The sequence below is a fragment of the Pollicipes pollicipes genome, unplaced genomic scaffold (assembly GCF_011947565.3).
Source record: "Pollicipes pollicipes isolate AB1234 unplaced genomic scaffold, Ppol_2.1 Scaffold_4740;HRSCAF=5597_pilon_pilon_pilon, whole genome shotgun sequence".
Lineage (NCBI taxonomy): Eukaryota > Metazoa > Arthropoda > Thecostraca > Pollicipedomorpha > Pollicipedidae > Pollicipes > Pollicipes pollicipes.
Genome location: NW_023596545.1, coordinates 36,229,974 through 36,235,865, shown reverse-complemented (window position 1 = coordinate 36,235,865; position 5,892 = coordinate 36,229,974).

Genomic DNA, 5,892 nt, shown 5'->3' with positions numbered 1-5,892 from the left:
TGCGGGTGGGGACAGCGGCACCACGTCCGAACGCGAGCGGCGACCGCTAGCGAATGCTGGTCACTCGGTCCGTGCCTTCCCTTATAGTCGGCGGCCGCCGTGCCCTCGGGCGGTGTCGACCCCTGCCTCCTCCTCCTCCTCGTGGTCTGCCTGCGCGACCTTGGTCGCCGGCCGCCCCGGCAGAGAAAGGGCGAATCCCGGCGAGCAGTGGGGGGTGGCCCGCGGCGGTGGTCGGCGCCGCCTCCGGGCGTCAGGGGTCAAACGGGCCGTGCTGCGCGCGTGTGACGACAAGGAAACGCAGGGCGTCAGGAGCGCCGCGTTAGCGTGATAACATCGCAGGGACCGCAGCCGCGGCTTGGAGATACGCGCCTGGTGCCTGTGGGTGGAGCACGGTGAGCTCGTCCTGGTCCATACACGGCTTTGCAATAGTTTGAAAGAATTGCTGCCTTTTATGAGAGACGACGGTGGTTTATAACATGCATGAAAGAGAGAGAGAGAGAGAGAGAGAGAGAGAGAGAGAGAGAGAGAGAGAGAGAGAGAGAGAGAGAGAGAGAGAGAGAGAGAGAGAGAGAGAGAGAGAGAGAGAGAGAGAGAGAGAGAAAGAGAAAGAGATGTGTATATATATATATATATATATATATATATATATATATATATATATATATATATATATATATATTGAAAACGCTAAAAACATTGTGCATAGCCCGTCCGTTTTGCAGGCCCAATGCTGGGCACGCCCCTGCGCCTTGCCTCAGGGGCGCGCTGATGTTTTCTGTAAGGGTAGGGTCGGTACGGGCTGCGAGGGCAAAGGTCAAATGACGCAAGGGAACCACAGCCACTATTGGAAGTGGACAAAAATAGAGCACGGCATTTTTGTCTTATGCCTGTGAAACATACTAAGGAACTGAACCCCGTGCAACATATTTCAACGTCGCGAACGCTTTATTTTAAAAATGAGACTTCCGCTAAGCTAATGGCGCAGCTAGAGTACAGGCACAAGACTTTCGCCATTTCGCTTGTTAGCCCCAATTAACTCTGTGAGCGGGGCTGTTGCAGACCTCCCAGACGGGGAGCTTCCGCGGTGGTCTGCTGTCTCGAGGCACTTCAAAACGCCTCGGGCTGCTCGGTAAGTTCCGTCGAGGTGGCCTTGGCAAACAGCGGAGTACGGCAGGACATGACACGCCTCCCTATCGCCGCCGAGAAACGGACAGGTGGAGGTGTGAGGCAAAAACGAACGGCAACAAACGATGCGGTTTATTGATTAACTTCGAATGATGTGCTATATAGGCTGCTGAAAAATAGCGCGTGCGTCTGCGGCGTAATACAATGAAAGCTTTGGATTTTTAAGATGTGCTTGGGATTCCGCTTATTGCTGGGACTGACGGGAAATTGGGAATAAAGTGACATTGCTATTAATCTGGTAATCTACTGTGCATACATCACTGCAACCGTCATGAACACCAGGATCCTCTTGCCAATGCTACGGGGGGGGGGGGGGGGGAGAGGGCGATGACGAACTAAAAAGCTATGTACTGCTGGTCATGCGCCAGCAATATAAAAATACTGCAAATACGCTATATACTGCTGGCCGTATTGTTGGCTGGCAATGCCATGGGACAGGGGATCTGCCAGAGGCGCACGCAGGACTGTCGGAGGAAATGGTCCCAACTACAAAGGACACCGACAGAAACCATGATCAGATGGCGCAATGTACGGATGGCGCAATGGCAACTACGTGGCTCCACAATCTACTCTTATTTTTTGAAGGCCTCACCTTGTGGATTTGTATGTGTAATAGGAAGCATGTGAGCTTAAGTGCCTTTCAGGTCTCATTAGTTTTTTTTTGTTCACGCTCCCGATGCTCGAGACCCCGCATTTACTAGAAGAGAGGTGCGGGCCTATGGGCCTCCATCCGTAAGCGCCTTTGGACTCTACCCTTGACTTCCTGCGCTGATGATACCCACATCGTTTGGCGCTTACAGATATGCACATGATAGATTTGATAAAAATGCCTTGTAACCCATCAAATCCTATGTATGCCCTAAATGTAACTTTTTGGGAATCCGAATCAAGTCCGAACCCTGCGAGCGGGCCCTCATAGCCCAGCCAGAGGGCCCTTTGCACCAATTGGGGGCCTCCTGAGCCACTCAGGGCCTCTGTGTCGGTTCAGGCACCAGCAGTACCGAACAGTTCGTCCGAGACTAAACACCCATTTCCCAATTATGGACAGGGCTGGGCCCGCGATTTACATTAGTCGGGCTCCTGAGTCAGTGAGAGGCCCCTGCGTCGGCCAGGGGCCAACAGTACCTAACAGGGGGTCTAGTGTTAGTAAAGGGCCTCGAGGCATCCAGAGGCAGTGTTCAAGGGAGCCCAAAGAGAGGCCCGGCGGACCTTCGGGACTGACGACCAATGGCTGGATTGAAAGGCTGAAAGGCTCAAAGGGCTGGCTAAAAGTCATATTGAGACTCCCAGCCCGTAGGGTCGTGACCTCAAAAAGTCAGATAAAAAATTATTGAGAACACTGATTGAGAACCCCCTGGGACAATGCGGGGTCCTACTTCGGCCAGCGACTACCAGCACCGAACAGCTGACTCCGTGTCGTTCTGAGTCCTGGGGGCCAATTCCCGAGCAGGAACAACTCCGCGACCCGCGATTTGCATTGGTCGGGTTCCTGAAACAGTGGGGGCATTTTGTCCGTTGGAGCACCACGGTGGTCAATAGGAGGCCTTGTGTCGGCAGGGAGTCCCGAGTCGGCCAGGGTAACATTTGCTTAACACGGATAGGGACGGAACCCCGAATGTCAAAGGGCCTCTTGCGTTGGGCAGGGCCCTCTGACAATAACAGGAGATATGAAAGCTTCCGATGAATCTACAACGAAAGGGGTTAAGGGCGCTGTATCAGTCAGGGCCTCCAATACGGAATGGGGGAAGGGGGGCACTCCACCCCATTTCGGCTAAGGACCCGTTAAGCCGAAACTAGAGCCTCTGTTCCAATGCTTGAACCGCCGTGCTGCGATAAGGGATTTTATTGCATCAATGAGGGTTCCTACATTGATCTGGGGCTAACCGCCCGGGTCAGAAGATCACCCACATCAGGGGGGGGGGGGGGATCAATGTACGATGCATCCCTCTAGCAGCCTCGATCGATAAGAGATCGACCAGGGGACCCCACCTCATTGTCACCCGATTGACAACCGATAGGCACCCCGCTCTGGGATTGAATGATCCTAAGCCCTCATCTGGCAACAATAATGTGCCTTTTCCCAGTGCTGCTCAGGAAAGCGCACCGATGCGAAGTAAAAAGTGAAGAAAAGGCCACTCCATGCTCTGCCGAGAGTATCCTTCCTTTTGCAGAATCAACTTATGAAACAGAGGACATATAAACTTTTGATCCTGCGCGCTCGCGACTTAATAGCAACAACAGCGATGGTCGCGGCTGCGGTTGTGGTAAACCGAACAGCATTGACCGCTGCACCTAACACCAGGTGCCGAGCGCCGGGCGCGTGAGAATGACCGTCATAAAATGATGCTCCAGAGAGTACTTAAAAATCTACTCACACCGTTCAAAGATTGGACCTTGGCGTATTTTTAACCTTCAATATTTTGAGGCTGTCCTGTAAACAGATCGACTTATACGGCAACACGAAAAATGGCCATTCTACCTTTACTCTTCCAGTTCCACCGTAAGATTCTAGCACCAGTTCGCGGTGCTGTAAATGCTAATCCGTTCCTGTCATCGATCTAAATCAATCTGAAAATCACGCAGATGCAATGCTTGCCAGAACTGTCTTCAAAAGACACGAGTGGGTGTCATTAAGCGTTTAAAGGCGCCTCTTTTAAACGCTGATTATTTTATTACTTTCATTTTCAGTCGCCCGCCCGTTGGCTGCCGCCTAGCGTTAGCCTCGGGACCGACGCTGCGCTGACCACGGAGGCCTTAACGCCGGACGTGGAGTTTTTTTTCTAAGACTTGGGAGGGCGCATGCTCGAAATTACGGTACATAGCCATGGTTAACATTCACAGACAAACATGGGCTGGCCATGTTGATATAAATCTTTGATCCCATTCCGATCATTCCATTCCGATCCGATCAGTTCACGAAGTTCTCAATATCTCTGTATCTCTGTAAGCCCAGAACCAAGTCTGACAAAGCCCCTGATTTTTATTGGCTTGCAAGGAATCCCCTAAACATATGTAAAAAAAACGCCAGCGATCTATTTCATGCAGTTATTCGACGCATGAGTCCTTCAATTTATTCACCTTTCAAAATGCAAACAGGATTTCTACTTCTGATAGATTCTCTGACTTTTGTTCCAGCTCAGAAAGTTAAAAATAAAAAAGACGACGAAAATCGTGCCCGTTTGAAGTAAAAGGGGCTAATGTGGAAATTATCTGCTTGGGAGCGGAGTGAAGGCTTCACCATCAGTGGGCCTTATGTTAACCCTGTGCCATCCCCTTACCAAGGCCCTGTTTGCGCTCCTGATCATCGGCAACCGTGCGGACCCCGCCGCATGCATCCTGGGCGTGTTTCCAGTTTCGAGTGGTTGCATGCTTGTCGTGCGTCTAAGCTGAAGTGAAAAGTTTACGCACACGTATGCTCAAAATGGATATGAGAGGTGAGGTCGGTGAAAAACTCTGCAATTTTTGCTCGCGACGGTTGCACTCTTGTACGTCATTGCGAAAAGCCCAATGCACCAAAAAAGATTCAGAGGAAGAAAGACGAAAGGCTCAGAATCACGGACTGCAGAGTTTCCAAGGCGAGAGCGTGGATTTGGGTCAGGATTAGATGAGCTTAATCATGTTTGAAAACATAAAGTTAACGTCCGGTTTCAGCTTGTCAGCAGCGTCAGTATTAAACAAATAGCGCACATTGCGTTGAAAGGTTACAACGGTATAGCGTTGATGGAAAGTGTGGTAAACGCTAAAGGAAAGTGTGATGGATGCTAATGGAAAGTGCGATAACAACATTTTTTCAAGATTCCGCTGAAGGCTGCTCTTCGATCATAAATGTGTTTATTTTGAAGAGCGAAACAAAGTCGACCTCTGCAAAGGCAAGTCTAGGTAAATGATGTCCGTATGTTGCTGCGAGAGTAGTTTGCCGCATGTTCTCTGCATGCATTTTAATGAATTACGGACCCATGACCAGTGTGAATTTCATTTAAAGCTAACATATCACAGTCATGTTTACGGGTTTCATCCGAACCTTTTCATTGGGTAGATTTCTTAGGTTAGCATCTACGCTAAGCGGTAATAACTGCGTGGGGCCGGACGCCGCTCCACGATACTGCAGTTTCGGGCCAGTCAACGGAAGGTTCCGCAGCCTCCTTAGCGTTCCGCGGGGATCAGCGCGATCCGCCCGTCCTCTAGATGTAAAGGTCCCTTCCCGACCTCAAGCTGCTGCCGCCGGCTGCAGACCATCCCGCAGGTGCGGGCGCCTGAGGAGGTTCGAGCCCACCCCGCCACCGCTGGGTGAACCGGAAGGCAGACAGACACCGTAACCAACTAAGCATATGGGACGGACAAACGGAATATGGAGGGTGGCAATTTGAAAGTTGAGAATTAAACATTAGTAACAGCACATCTGGCCACATCAAGGGGTTGAAGTGAAAATTATTTGATATGAAAAGCACCTGACTTGTATCTATGCAATTGCAATAGATTGGCGTTGATGAGATGCCTGTCCACAGCCGGAAACATTCTTGACATGCATAGATGTTCGCAAAGGTTTGAGACATTTTCGGATGGAGTGACATTGATCAGTATTGTACTGTACATATTGTACAGTATATATTGATCACCATTGTGTTGCTGAACCGCACTAGTCCAGCTAATCTTAGCATTTGTAGAGCACGGGTAACGACTTATGATAAATAGCTGTAAACCCTATAT